Source organism: Bufo gargarizans, chromosome 6 (genome assembly GCF_014858855.1).
Source record: "Bufo gargarizans isolate SCDJY-AF-19 chromosome 6, ASM1485885v1, whole genome shotgun sequence".
NCBI classification, from domain to species: domain Eukaryota; kingdom Metazoa; phylum Chordata; class Amphibia; order Anura; family Bufonidae; genus Bufo; species Bufo gargarizans.
The window spans coordinates 25,009,441-25,025,621 of NC_058085.1; the positions used below are offsets into that span (position 1 = coordinate 25,009,441).

The 16,181-nt window shown below is 41.5% G+C and overlaps 1 pseudogene; it reads left to right on the top strand.

Moving 5' to 3' along the window:
- LOC122940393 overlaps positions 1 to 16,181 on the top strand; it is a 459,251-nt pseudogene that overhangs the window by 7,867 nt on the left and 435,203 nt on the right.

Consider the following 16,181-nt stretch of genomic DNA (forward strand, 5'->3'; position numbering starts at 1 on the left):
CAAACGCTGCATTGTTATATTGTGTTAGTGGACATATTAGTACATCAGACTGTGTGTTTCAAAGACATTTTACTACACAGTTTTCATTGATTTACCACTGATATTAAACGCATAGTTCTAAGACATTTCACTGCATTCTTCCCAAAGTAAATTGTCAATACCAGTGTGGAGTGTGTTTGTAGAAGTGAAGAGACATTTCATTGTGACACTGTCTTTAAATTACAAAAAAACACACTTGCCATTTTGCTTGTACTGTTAAATAATCTGTCTGTACCAAACCCCTAGATTTTCATTTATAGGTCTCATAATAAAATGTCTGAGAAATGGAAGAGTGAAAAACTAAAGACCCATGCCTTGTCCTCCCAGAGTCAGAATCTATGTAGTACCAGCAGTATCAGTACCTGCCAGGAGTAGTAGTAGTAGTTGGCCACAGTTCTACCTGGCTCCTTATATTATTTAGGACACGGAGGATGGAATTGTGGACTTGATGGCTCAGCGTTTAGACTGCGCAGGTGCACGCCGCCATGGCAAAGATCTAGAGGAAAAAAAGAGACAATGCAACAGCACCCTGCAAATCAGATAAAGTACAATAATGCCAAAAATTATAGTGCTAATGCTACGCTTATTTATAAAGTGAGATGCTTGGCCAATGCATTTTGTATAAAACCATCTGAGCCCGTCTGCCGTACGTCAAGGCGATCTCTGTTAGACGGGTCCTAACACTAAATACTACCTGTTATGCGCCATAATGGCTGCCATAAAGTTCAGGGAGTGTTGGGTCCACATGATGTAGAGGTGTAGAGTGGGCTCGGCATGCATGTTGGTACCTGCATCCCTTGTAATGGAGGCCATTATGGCACAAAAAATGGTAAAAAGCAGAGTGGATCCAGCATGCATGTGGATCCAACACTCCCTGAACTTTATGGCGGCCATTATGGCGCATAACAGGTAGTATTTACTGTTAGGACCCGTCTAACAGAGATCACCTTGACATATGGCAGACGGGCTCAGATGGTTTTGTACAAAATGCATTGGCCAAGCATTTCACTTTATAAATAAGCGTAGCATTAGCACTATAATTTTTGGCATTATTGTACTATATCTGATTTGCAGGGTGCTGCTGCATTGTCTCTTTTTTTTTTTCCCTCAGCGTTTAGACTACCATGAGGAGGGGATTCGGGGGAGGAGGGGCACCCCATGCATAGCTGTGTTTGTGGTGGTAGGAGTAGTGGCACCTGTAGCTGCACTGGTGGGGGTAGGGGCAGTGGAAGCAGCAGTGGAACTCCAGGAAAGTATAAAGCAGGTAATCTGGAGGGGGCTAGGAAACCCATAATGAGATATCACAGTTTTCATGGCGGGGAGGACTATTACAATGATTGTGTGTTGGACAGGATTTGGGAGCTAGATCAGGGTGCTGAGAAGAAGGTAACATCAGAGGAAGAGGATGGTGGCAGCGGTAGAAATACAGAGTGAAGGCAACATACAGTTAGAACCTCCCAAAACCTGCCAGGGCCAGATCTGTTTCTAGTATTGTCAGCTTGGAAACTGGTGATGATGATGATACTGTGGTCGCAGGCTGAAAATGTGCCAGACCTAAAACAAGCCTGGCTGCAGCTAGCTCTGTGTGGAGTGTGCAAGTATCTCCTGTCTGGCAGGTTTTCTCCATGTGCTGGAAAACAAAAGCAATGCCCTGTTCAAGATCTGCCAGATTACAATAAGCCATGGGAGTGACAGAGGTGTCTGCCAGCTACCACAACAAGAGATTACTCCTTCTCCTGGTCTCCTTTGTGGCAGCCAAGTGGCATCCAAGTGCAGTACCATGTCCAAGTCACCATCAGTTACTGCTTCTCCTGCTCAGACTATGCCTCCTCCTATTCTGTCCAACCATCAGCCATCGATAATGGAATGTGAGGACAAGAAACAACTCTGCTTCCACAAGTTGCTGGTGGTGCAGTCTCTGTGGTACCACTTTGTGGATTCTGTTGCCTTTAGAGGACTAATGGCATGTCCTCAGCCTCACTAGAAGTTATCTAGCTGGCATTTTTTCAAAAAAATCCATCCCTGCTTTGTATTCAAGTGGCGGTGAATGTAGGTCACTCCTTGCAATTCTAGCTGTGCAGCCAGGTGCACACAATGGACACCTGGAGCAACGGTTATGGACTGTAACAGTTCATGCCTTTCACAGCCCATTAGATCAATGTTTTTTGCAGCGAGGCAGCACTGTAGCAAGATGGCCAGGTCCTATTGACACCTCCATGTTTGTTCCGACACCAGGCACTAATCGGCCTCCTCCATGGATATCCTCCTGTCCCAAACAGAAGCAGGGCAGAACATCGCTCCCACTCCCACTTCTTCCTGTCATGTGAAGCGTTGCCATGCCGTTTTAGAGCTGATCTCCCTGGGTGATAGTAGCCACGTAGCCAAATACTTTCTAAAGTACATCAATGCAGCAAACAACCGCGCTGGCTGTCTCCTCACCTAACTCCAACTGGGCAAGGTGGTCAGAGACAATTGCAGGAACATTGTGGCTGCTTTGTGTTTGGGAGAAATAACACCTGCTCCCTGAATGATACATGCGATAAATCTAGTCGTGCAGCGTTTGTTACAAACAAGTACAGTGGCTTTTGGAAGGTGCAAATAATAGTAATAATAATCCTATAATATAATCGTAATCAGTTTGCACCTCTCCTGTGTTCGCCGCTGTCCCTTTTACTACGGTAGGTACAGTATCTTCATGCCTGCAGTCATCCCAAAACTGGTAGACAGAACAGGCAGACAGCATTAAAGGGTTTGTTCAGGAATAAGTAACTTTTTACATGTGCCCGCAGCCTGTACTGTGGAAAGAGTCACACGTACCTGCTACCCTCAGTTCTGGTTATGTGTGCCAGCTCCTGTGTGTCCATCTTCCAGTAAATGGTGTTTGCTCCCTCGCCGGCACAGGCATGGTCACCTGCTTTACTGCTGCCAATGACTGGCTTTAGTGGGGATGTGTCTCTTGTGGACATGTTACCCCTGAATCCAGTCACTGGCTGCAGCAGAGCAGATGATTATGTCCATTCCGAGGAGGTAAATAAGCCACGGATCGAAAGAACTTTGGCTCACCGGCTTCACAGCCCTGGGGCGGCCAGCAAGGGCAACAGGTGCACAAACAATGTAATGTTATATACACACAATGTAATGTTAGGGATGGAATATAAGGGCTACTCTCCCTGCATTGTAAACTGGTTGGAATAATAAAGCAATCAGATTGGATTTATACAGGAGACCTGCAGATATTTGGGTCAGATAACTCCTGCTGTCCGGGCGTTTTTGGTCATCATTCTAATTACTGATATTTTCAGGTCGTATAAAGCCTTCCACACGACTTCTCCAACCGTCTGATGACTTCTACAATATTTCTTTCACAGCTTGTGAATCCGGGTGAAGATCTGAACAATATTAATCCTACAGAGACCTATGTGAGGGGTGATGAGCAGAGTACAGAGGACATTCCTACAGATAACCGCCCAGGTGAGTAGTGACCACTAAGTAACGCAGAGAGGTCTCTAAGATTCTGCTTATACAAATAAAGAAAAATAGATATATTGTGCAATGTGGAAATAATGATATTACAATTATTATTATTGATGAGTATATATGAGAGTATAAAGGAACAAAAATAAATCTCACATACGGAGAGACTTGTACACAATAACAATTACTAATAATTACTAATAATAATAAAGTTACTCCCAAGTCCATTTGGTAACTAAAGCACAAATTGCTATCCCTCTACAGTACAGTGTAGTTACTATACAGAGGTCTTCTCGTGTCTCTCCAGTCCCGGTCTTTGCTCTGGCCCCTCCAGGTTTCCTCTTCTGTAGCACTTTTCTTTTTTATTCTCCTTCTCTCTTCTGCCTCTTCGCTTTTTCTTTCCTTCCTTCCTTCCTTCCTTTCTTCCTAACAGCCAGTCCTAGCATTGTCTAGAATATGGCTTGGACACATCTTTTTGGTTCTCCCTTATGGTTTTCTAGCAATTTCCAGTGAACTCTTGAAGACTGATAGAAGCAGCTGGAATGTTGGGATTTTCCAGCATTTTCCTGCCCCACTGGCCATGTACCACCTACTGGACAATTGTCAGCCATTCTTTAGATAATTGACAACTACAGTACCTTTGATGCTAATGGTCGTTGTCCACATGAGAGCCGCGGCCCTGCTCTAACAGCCTGGATTGGCAGGACTGCTGATCCGGGCTGTTTAACACTTTACATGCCGCAATAGCGCCTGCCGCATGTAAAGTGCTGACAGAGTGAGCGGACTCCCTCTGTCTCCCATCGGCACTCTGTAAATGCGATTGCGGGGTGCCGATGTGTGTGAAGGTTGGCTGGGGCCTTGTGTCAGAATAGCACTGATATTAAAATGTAATGCACTGTAGGGATAATGCATTGCATTTTAAAATCAATCAAAAAGCTGTTTGTTATAGTCCCCTTGTGGGTAAAGTGGTAAAAAAAAAAAACTAATTTATTCAATAAAGAAAATTCCATTAAAAAATTATGTTTTTTTCCCCCCATTTAAATGAAAATAATTGCAAAAAAAAATATCTCCCCATATGTTTGGTATTGCCACGTCCATAACGACCCAGACTACATAAATATCACACAAATTATCCCCTACGTGAACGCCGTAAAAAATAAAATAAATAAATAATATAATTTAAAAAAAGACAGAATGGCTAATTTATTCTTAGTTGCCACCAAAACTATAATAATAACAAGCGATCAAAAAGCGGCATTTACTCCAAAATGTTAGCAATGAAAAATCAAGCCCTCACACAAATCCATAGAAATTAAAATAAAAAGGTTATGGGTCTTGGGATGTGGCAATGCAAAAACATTTTTTCTTAAAAAAAAAATAAAAAAGGGGTTTTATTGCAAAAAAGTTGTAAAACATACAAAATACATCTAGTTTTTTTTTATCACTATAATCGTACTGACCCAGAGAATAAATATGTGTTATTTATACCGAAAAATGAACGCCGTAAAATTTATAACGTAAAAACGCAGTGGCAGTATTGCTGTTTTTCCCATCTCCCTCCCAGAAAGATTTAATAAAAGTTAATTAGAAAGTTATGTGTACCCCATTAAAAACTACAACTTGTCCTGCAAAAAACAAGCCCTCATAAAGCTATATAGACGGAAAAGTAAAAAACGTATTGCTCTTGGAACGAGACGATGAAAAAAGGAAGAAAAATGCTTGGCCAGTAAGGCCCAAAACGGTCTGGTCACTAACTGTCACTAAGGGGTTAATGATTGTCGGAGGAATGTTCTGCCATGCTGAATGCATTTGAGCAAGCAAATCATCAAGATCTGCAGTTTATATCTAAAGCTGCATTTACACCAACAGATTATCTGACAGATTTTATGACCAATCATTGGTCAGATGGCCGTTGGTATCTGGTGGGACCTTCCATCGCCCTTTTGTTTATTTAACATTCCCTAATTGACTCTTCTGATTCATCAGAATTACACCTGAAACTAATTTCAAGAAATAGTTCATCTGTAGTGATAGAATTTTCATTTTCATTGGATGGTGTTTATATCTGAATCGCAGGCCCTTAATATTAATCCACGAAAAAAAGGAAGATTTTGTGGAGCGTGCCTTCCAGTTTGTTTACTTGAGTGACAGGACTGTGCTTCCTACTGTCCAGTCTACTCATTCCCCGGCCTGCATTCTCCCCAGCAGCAGATGCAATACACTGATGTCATTGTACCTGCTGGGCTGAGAGGGAGAGCGCACAGACTAGAGATAATCCCCGGCCTGTGCGCTCTCCTCAGCTCAGCAGGAGAGATGACGTCATCACATCACGTCTGCTGCTGGGAAGAGCATGATGTGCTCGGTATTACTTTATTAATTTTATTCATAGTACAGGAGCTTCACTACTATGAGGGGCACACTAAGTGGGCATAACTATTGTGTGGAGGCACTAGGGGGGGCATAACTACTGTTTGGAGACATTAAGGCTGCATTCTCCTGAGAGCACTAAATGGGAATTCTACTGTGAAAGGGACTCTTAGGGGAGATAACTGTGGTGTGGGGAACTAAGGGGACATTCAGCGCCTCTTGTCCAGTGCTAGAAAATGTTTTATTATATGTATTTAAAATGAGTGATTGGGTGGAGGTTGCAGGTAAGTTGCTCATGGTGGTGCCCAACCTGGCCTAGTTATTCCCCTAGGTCTACTATTTGATCGTGATCTTTTTGGCCACCCCTGTTTTAGTCAGTTAATTCCTGTATTTTGTGCCATACCTTTCTGTGGATTTTGTTTTATACTGAAATGTAATAAAATGTCAATAGAATATTTTGGTATATTATTTATCAATAATAAAATGTATTTTATTCTTGGCAGATGACTGTACCAGGAACTTAGAGAAACATCTGGTATCTTCAGATTTTGAAGTAGATGATCGTGGTATCATACAAGATATATTTGAAGAGCATGCCAATATCCAAGATATACCCTCATCCAATCACAGCGAAAATGTATTATTTGATCCTTTTAAACCGGTCCAATCTTCTGATTCATCACAGACTGTAACACAGAATAAAAGTAACAGAAAAGGTGTTAAACATCAAACAGCTCACGTAAGAGGGAAGACATTTTCATGTTCAGAATGTGGAAAATGTTTTAGATTTAAATCTAAGATTGTTACACATCAGAGAAGTCACACAGGAGAGAAGCCATTTTCATGTTCAGAATGTGGGAAATGTTTTAACAGGAAATCAAATCTTGTTACACACCAGAGAAGTCACACAGGAGAGAGGCCATTTTCATGCTCAGAATGTGGGAAATGTTTTAAGCATAAATCAGCTCTTGTTACACACCAGAGAATTCACACAGGGGAGAAGCCATTTTCATGTTCAGAATGTGGTGAATGTTTTAAGCAGGAATCACATCTTGTTGTACATCAGAGAATTCACACTGGAGAGAAGCCATTTTCATGCTCAGAATGTGGGAAATGTTTTTATCAGAAATGGTCTCTTGTTGTACATCAGAGAATTCACACAGGGGAGAAGCCATTTTCATGTTCAGAATGTGGGAAATGTTTTAACCAGAAATCAGCTCTTGTTACGCATCATAAAACTCACAAAGAGAAGCCATCTCCATGCTTAGCCCTTTAGTGCCCTCCCTTATGTGTTTTTATGGTAGTCAGTGTCGCTAATTGGCTTTATTCTGTCAGATACTTTTTACAGGGAGATAAAACAGTTCAGTATTTGGCGCAGGCGCAGTGAGGAAGCCAGCAGCCACCAAGCGTCCTTCCCTCAACGGCGCAGGATTTACACTGCAGACACGGCCGGCGGGAGGAGAGCAGCGCAGGCTAATTAGCATATTATAAAAGTTTTTCTCCAGTAAAGGCTTTAGGCAGTGAGATGGCACTAATATAGGTATGTTCAGCGGACATTAGCACATCGCTAAAGTCAGCCAGCTTGATACCCATTTTTCAGGTGACAGAAACCCTTTAAATGTCAGTTCTTTGTTCCTCTGTCCATGGCATCTATGATTGCTCCAAACAACATTTCATTGTATTGTGCATTGTATTCATTGTATTCTACAGTGACAATAAAGGCATCTTATCTTATAAAATATTTTTATTTGATATATAGAATTTTTGATCATTTTGTTTCCTATTTTCATTCCTATTATTGTATGGTGATACGGAGATGATCTGTGTTATTTGGAGGATCTCTAAAATTCAGGCTTTTCCATGGGCGCAGTTACAGTTTTGTTTGGGTTTTTAATCGATGTCTTAGACCTGACAATACTTCTACAGGTATGACGATACCTCAGATGGAGAGAGGGGGGGTAGTGATCCTTTACTTTTCTATAGATGGTTTTGTATTCCCATCACCCACTTTAGCATTATCTTTAACTGCCTTTCTGCTCCTGTTTCCCATACTGTGCTTGTTATGTGGGGGGAGCTATGTTATCACATGATGATATGCAGAGCTCTGGATGTGTGTTCCTGATGCTGCCATGTAGTAAAGTATATAGTCGTGGCCAAAAGTTTTGAGAATGACACAATTATTAGTTTTCACAAAGTTTGCTGCTAAACTGCTTTTAGATCTTTGTTTCAGTTGTTTCTGTGATGTAGTGAAATATAATTACACGCACTTCATACGTTTCAAAGGCTTTTATCGACAATTACATGCCATTTATGCAAAGAGTCAGTATTTGCAGTGTGGGCCCTTCTTTTTCAGGACCTCTGCAATTCGACTGGGCATGCTCTCAATCAACTTCTGGGCCAATTCCTGACTGATAGCAACCCATTCTTTTATAATCAGTTCTTGGAGTTTGTCAGAATTAGTGGGTTTTTGTTTGTCCACCACAAGTTCTCAATGGGATTAAGATCTGGGGAGTTTCCAGGCCATGGACCCAAAATGTCAATGTTTTGGTCCCCGAGCCACTTAGTTATCACTTTTACCTTATGGCACGGTGCTCCATCGTGCTGGAAAATGCATTGTTCTTCACCAAACTGTTGTTGGATTGTTGGAAGAAGTTGCTGTTGGAGGGTGTTTTGGTACCATTCTTTATTCATGGCTGTGTTTTTGGGCAAAATTGTGAGTGACCCCACTCCCTTGGATGAGAATCAATCCCACACATGAATGGTATTAGTATGCTTTACTGTTGGCATGATACGGGACTGATGGTAGCGCTCACCTTTTCTTCTCTGGACAAGCCTTTTTCCTGATGCCCCAAACAATCGAAAAGAGGCTTCATCGGAGAATATGACTTTGCCCCAGTTCTCAGCAGTCCATTCACCATATTTTCTGCAGAAGATCAATCTGTCCCTGATGATTTTTTTGGAGAGAAGTGGCTTCTTTGCTGCCCTTCTTGACACCAGGCCATCTTCCAAAAGTCTTCGCCTCACTGTGCGTGCAGATGCGCTCACACCTGCCTGCTGCCATTCCTGAGCAAGCTCTGCACTGGTGTCACTCCGATCCCGCAGCTGAATCCTCTTTAGGAGACTATCCGGGCGCTTGCTGGACTTTCTTGGATGCCCTGAAGCCTTCTTAACAAGAATTGAACCTCTTTCCTTGAAGTTCTTGATGATCCTATAAATTGTTGGAGGTGCAATCTTAGTAGCCACAATATCCTTGCCTGTGAAGCCATTTTTATGCAACGCAATGATGGCTGCAGGCATTTGTTTGCAGGTCACCATGGTTAACAATGGAAGAACAATGATTTCAAGCATCACCCTCCTTTTAACAGGTCAAGTCTGCCATTTTAACCCAATCAGCCTGACATAATGATCTCCAGCCTTGTGCTCGTCAACATTCTCTCCTGAGTTAACAAGACAATTACTGAAATGATCTCAGCAGGTCCTTTAATGACAGCAATGAAATGCAGTGGAAAGGTTTTTTTGGGATTAAGTTCATTTTCATGGCAAAGAAGGACTATGCAATTCATCTGATCACTCTTCATAACATTCTGGAGTATATGCAAATTGCTATTATAAAATCTTAAGCAGCAACTTTTCCAACTTTTCCAATATTTATGTAATTCTCATAACTTTTGGCCACGACTGTACAGGGACTAAACAGGGAGAAACTGAGTAATGTGCTGAGTATATATAGTATATACACTCACCTAAAGAATTATTAGGAACACCATACTAATACGGTGTTGGACCCCCTTTTGCCTTCAGAACTACCTTAATTCTACGTGGCATTGATTCAACAAGGTGCTGATAGCATTCTTTAGAAATGTTGGCCCATATTGATAGGATAGCATCTTGCAGTTGATGGAGATTTGAGGGATGCACATCCAGGGCACGAAGCTCCCGTTCCACCACATCCCAAAGATGCTCTATTGGGTTGAGATCTGGTGACTGTGGGGGCCATTTTAGTACAGTGAACTCATTGTCATGTTCAAGAAACCAATTTGAAATGATTCAAGCTTTGTGACATGGTGCATTATCCTGGTGGAAGTAGCCATCAGTGGATGGGTACATGGTCATGAAGGGATGGACATGGTCAGAAACAATGCTCAGGTAGCCCGTGGCATTTAAACGATGGCCAATTGGCACTAAGAGGCCTAAAGTGTGCCCAGAAAACATCCCCCACACCATTACACCACCACCACCAGCCTGCACAGTGGTAACAAGGCATGATGGATATATGTTCTCATTCTGTTTACGCCAAATTCGGACTCTACCATTTGAATGTCTCAACAAAAATCGAGACTCATCAGACCAGGCAACATTTTTCCAGTCTTCAACAGTCCAATTTTGGTGAGCTTGTATAAATTGTAGCCTCTTTTTCCTATTTGTAGTGGAGATGAGTGGTACCCGGTGGGGTCTTCTGCTGTTGTAGCCCATCCGCCTCAAGGTTGTGCGTGTTGTGGCTTCACAAATGCTTTGCTGCATACCTCGGTTGTAACGAGTGGTTATTTCAGTCAACGTTGCTCTTCTATCAGCTTGAATCAGTTGGCCCAGTCTCCTCTGAGCTCTAGCATCAACAAGGCATTTTCGCCCACAGGACTGCCGCATACTGGATGTTTTTCCCTTTTCACACCATTCTTTGTAAACCCTAGAAATGGTTGTGCGTGAAAATCCCAGTAACTGAGCAGATTGTGAAATACTCAGACCAGCCCGTCTGGCACCAACAACCATGCCACGCTCAAAATTGCTTAACTCTCCTTTCTTTCCCATTCTGACATTCAGTTTGGAGTTCAGGAGATTGTCTTGACCAGGACCACAACCCTATATGCATTGAAGCAAATGCCATGTGATTGGTTGACTAGATAATCGCATTAATGAGAAATTGAACAGGTGTTCCTAATAATAATTGTTTAGGTCATACCTGACACTTTTACATCCATATAACACTACACTTTCTGAGCTCTCATTCTCCCCAGATCATCCTTTGCCTGCTGCCTAACTCTGCTTGCTCACGTCCAGGTACATAGCCCAGCAGTTGCACATTTATCACTAGTATGTCAGCTGCCTGGTGAGCACTGAAGTAGAAATCCAGTGTAGAGAGTCGGATGTCAAAGGCTCCCGCCCCCCTGCTATAGCCACTCCTTGTATCAGCTTCCCCTCCGCTGCTACGTGCACACTGAAATCTGTTTACATACAGATAAGGGTCCATTCACACGTCCATATGAATGGGTCCGGATCCGTTCCGGAATTATGTGGAAGGGGTGCGGAACCATTCATTTTCAATGGGGACGAAAAAGATGGGGACAGTGTGCTGTGCGCATCCGCATTTCATTTCCGGTCTGCGGCTCCAGAAAAAAAATAGAACTTGTCCTATTCTTTTTGTGGTACATTGTTAGAATTTTTCTCAGCAATTGACCTTAACCTACCTGTTTCATCTGCCCACGGGACTCTTTTATATAGGGTCAAGTAGGGAGTGGTAGGTTAGGAACGAGGACAGGGAACCCCTACCGTTAAGGGGTGTCCCTGGGCTGAGGTTTAGGGAGGGGCTTTTAGGTAGAGCATAGGTACCTACTTTGTCCATTTCTTCCCGGCCCCCTCTTTGTAATTTGAAGACATTACATGCCTCAGACCGTCATCCGTAATAATCAGGGGCCGTACATCCGTATCAAAGTGCTGAGATGTCAACAAATCGTGAGTAATATCAATGAAATTATTAGTCTTACTGTCTGAGACAACAAATGTACCTGTTATTAGACCCACTTGATCTGGACTTGGTTTGAGCTTATATTTAAAAAAAATTAATAATAAAAGTTATATTTTTTATAAGTGGGAAGGTGTTTAAAGTGTAACTCGAGTTGATACTCCCCTTACATTGTTATTTACCGCCTAGGTGGCGTGTTTATTTTGTCTAACTGCCAAGCAGAGCTCAAAAACTGCTGCTGTATTTGCATTTTTCATCAACTTTACATAAGGGACAATGTGAGATATGATTGTTAAGATTGGAATACCCCTTAATATATTCTGTAGGTGATTGCTTGTTTTGAGCACATAGTGGTTTCTACCTTGCCAGGCAGGGGCATCGCTCGTCACATTTGAATGCCCTAGTTACAGTGATGTGTAAATGTCCCAAGGGCCAAAATATATTTTAATAATAACAAAATATATATAAAAAAAGTGAGAATAAAATTGAAAAAAAGTCTGCATAGTTTCTCTTTTTACATGAAACAAAAACACTACCAATATGACTAAAACAGGGAACCAATGTTAACCATTTATTTTGGTGTCAATCTGCATATTTAAAGAATAAGGAGCTTCAGTTTCAATTAAAAAGAAAATAAATATCTGAAAAACATTAATAAAAAGCCCCATGTGTCATGTAAAAAAAAGTTGCAAAAATTTGGTAGGCAGCACAGTAAAGAAAAATTAAAGGGGTTGTCAGGGGTCAGACCTAAGCAGAATCTGGGCATATCCCCTTTTTCACCCAAACATACCCTCTGAGATGAGCATCATCATCATTGTTTTTTGCTTTTTTGTTTACATTATTACACTGCTAGGTGTTGGCTTCTCAGTTGTTTTATTTACTATATAATTATAATTACTAAGATGCTCCCTCTATGCATTTGTTAACTCCTGTACCCCTAGGAAGACTGCAGTCCCTCTCCCCATAGCAGGGTGGGTGGAGGCTCAATACCTGAGATGGAATCTAGCCTCCAGCTGGCAGTTGGACCTATCCCACCTAAAGTACCTCTAGGTTAAGGTGTCAGTTCCAAGATATCCCAAAATGGGGGAATTGTGAGGGATGATGGTGAGTACAATAAAGGAATTCAAGAGGGTCCTGGATGTATTTCTGGAGTGTAATAATATTACAAGCTATAGCTACTGGAGTTAGTCTGATTGCCTGATTGGAGTCGGGAAGGAATTTTTTATTCCCCTAAAGTGGGGGAAAATTGGCTTCTACCTCACAGTTTTATTTTTTCCTTCCTCTGGATCAACTTGCAGGATAACAGGCCGAACTGGATGGACAAATGTATTTTTCGGCCTTATGTACTATGTTACTATAAGAATCCATTTTGTATAAACATATCCTCCATCTTGTATATATGTGGAAAAAAAATACTTTGGCCAGCTGGAAGGATGTAGGGAGTTTCTGTGTATATAGATCAAATGCTTCTAGCTGCAAGGCCAAGGTAGCAGCACCCTCGCTTCCTTATCAGAGTCTGACATACAAGAGAGAGTTATGTTCTTTCTGAATTCGGGATGCGCTGCTAACAAATACTAACTTTGAGATAAGGTGCTGCAGAAGCTTTTTAATTATTAGAAAGTTTTTAACCATTAAAGACTAATTCTGTTAGTATGGTGCGGAGGTATTACCTTATATGAATAACCAATCAAATTAGTTTAGCTTTCCACCCCTTTGGTGGGGTGCCAGATTTGTCTGTGATTGTCTGTGTGTTTACAAAGATGTATGCTTTTATGGAATAAAGGAGAGATAATCTGATTCAGCAGCGTGTCTGTGTCAGCTATCTGAGCGCTGATAAAACTTCAATTGGAATTACGACAATTAGAGGTAGGGGGTTTTGCCCCAACACTCCAGTCCACATCTCTGAGATCTCCTGGATATGTCTTCTATATAACACCCTGTGGCAGGCGCAGCACTATGAAGTGCCTTTTGCGCTGTGGAATTAGAAGAATTTTGATATCTCTGACTTTTAAACTAACCAGACTGTTTGTTTGTTTATTACTCTGCAATTCCTCTAGCGCTGTTCTATGGAAACAGTAGGTTTAAAGAGCACACCAAATGCTTGAAAAAACTTCTTTATTAACTTCAACTTTTCTTCATATATAACACTGCCGCCTCCCCAGCAGACAGTCCATGTACAAAACACGTGTTAAATAAAGTATCACAGAATGGCGGTATTATGCATAAGATGGTGGTTCAACTGTTTAATCTTGTCATTCAACATAAAATGGTGGATATATTTCTCTCTTGAGTATCTGTACTCTCACTTTAAGTTATTTAAGCACTTTATGATCTTTTTGAGAGGTATATATGAGGTCTAAATAATAGTTCACTTGCAAATTTGGTTACAATTTGCAGTATGTAGATAGTAGTAACTATTTGCAGATTGGTTAAGTATGGTCTGATATGGTTGTATGCAATTTGGATTGCAATATGGAAATTGAATTTGGATTGTGAACTTTGTAGTTGCAATCAGTGGAACTGTAAGCAAACACATATACAGTTGCAAGAAAACGTATGTGAACCCTTTGGAATTATATGGATTTCTACCTCACAGGGGTTTTTTGCCTTCCTCTGGATCAACTTGCAGGATGACAGGCCGAACTGGATGGACAAATGTCTTTTTTCGGCCTTATGTACTATGTTACTATGTAAATTGGTCATAAAATGTGATCTGATCTTCATCTAAGTCACAACAATAGAAAATCACAGTCTGCTTGAACTAATAACAAAGAATTAAATGTTACCATGTTTTTATTGAACACACCATGTAAACATTCACAGTGCAGGTTGAAAAAGTATGTGAACCGCTAGACCAGGGATGGCCAACCTGAGGCTCTCCAGCTGTTGCAAAAATACAATTTCCATCATGCCCAGTCTACAGCTATCAGCCTACAGCAGGGCATGGTGGAAGTTCTAGTTTTACAACAGCTGGAGAACCTCAGGTTGGCCATGCCTGCCCTAGACTAATGAAATCTCCAAGAGCTAATTGGAGTGAGGTGTCAGCTAACTGGAGTCCAATCAATGAGATGAGATTAGAGACATTGGTTACAGCTGCCCTGTAAAAAACAGCATTGCCTGATGTGAATGATGCCTCGCACAAAAGCGCTCTCAAAAGACCTACGATTAAGAATTGTTGACTTGAATAAAGCTGGAAAGGGTTATAAAAGTATCTCCAAAAGCCTTGCTGTTCATCAGTCCACGGTAAGACAAATTATCTATAAATGGAGAAAGTTCAGCACTGCTGCTACTCTCCCTAGGAGTGGCCGTCCTGTAAAGATGACAGCAAGAGCACAGCGCAGATTGATGAGGTAAAGAAGGATCCTAGAGTGTCAGCTAAAGACTTACAAAAGTCTCTGGCATATGCCAACATCTCTGTTAGCGAATCTACGATACGTAAAACACTAAACAAGAATGGATTTAATGGGAGGATACCACAGAGGAAGCCACTGCTGTCCCCAAAAAAAATTGGTGCACGTTTACAGTTTGCACAAGAGCAACAGTAAAACCATTTGGTCTAAATGACTATATATCCTACACATGTTTCATATAAAGGATTTTTTCCCAAAACCTCAATTTATACAGCTACGTGAGATGGGAACAACATGACAGTGATTTGATAGTCACTATACCATCTAGACATCAAGATATATGGGAAACCTGAAATACCACCTCAGTAATATAGGTTGATGTTGGTGACCGCACGTATATGCAGTTTGGCATGAATGTGGGTCTGGAGATCCAAAACCCTTATATAGATGTGGTATACCATAGGTAGATTCCATATATCCTCTAACCATCACATTGCCATCCAATATATCACTAGTGTTTTCAAGGGAAGATACATGATATTGGCAATGTGACTATATTCACTTTTGTATTGGTGATATTTGTCTTATAGTCACCTCTGGAGTTGGCACTAATTTTCAGTGTTCCCCTTATATGGCAGGCAATTCTTGCCCATGAAAGTTTACCCACGATAGCAGTCAGCAGAAGAGATTAGGCAGAGCGGAACAATAGTACGTCTCACGCCTCTTGGTGACGTAACCGCATGCCGAGGAAGCTCCGCCCAGTGGGAGTGGCGATCTTAATATGAGATCGACGGCTGCAAACAAGTGCCGGAGGCTGTGTCTTTTGAGCTGCACGCGCGCAAACAGGAGCGTGCAGTGTTCTCTACCAGCAAGCATAGTGCTAGTTCTGAGAAATACCGTAGATTAGATGAACTGCACTTATGCTTATTGTAACTCTGCTCCTGAAGACATGTCACTGGTATTACAGTGGTATAGAAACGCGTCGAGCAGACGCATGAATAGGCAGGGACAGTCCATTTTTGTTTGAGATGGTGATGGGATATTAGAGGTTAAGAAAAGCAGGGTTGTAAGTAGAGCTTATATATAAAAAAGCTCTCACCCGCTATTCATCTATCCCAATCACCATTGTACATACTTGCTAATTGAACTATACTGTTGCATCAAATTGTTACAGCTGCCACTAGTCATATAGCTGGTGATATTGATACATTCTA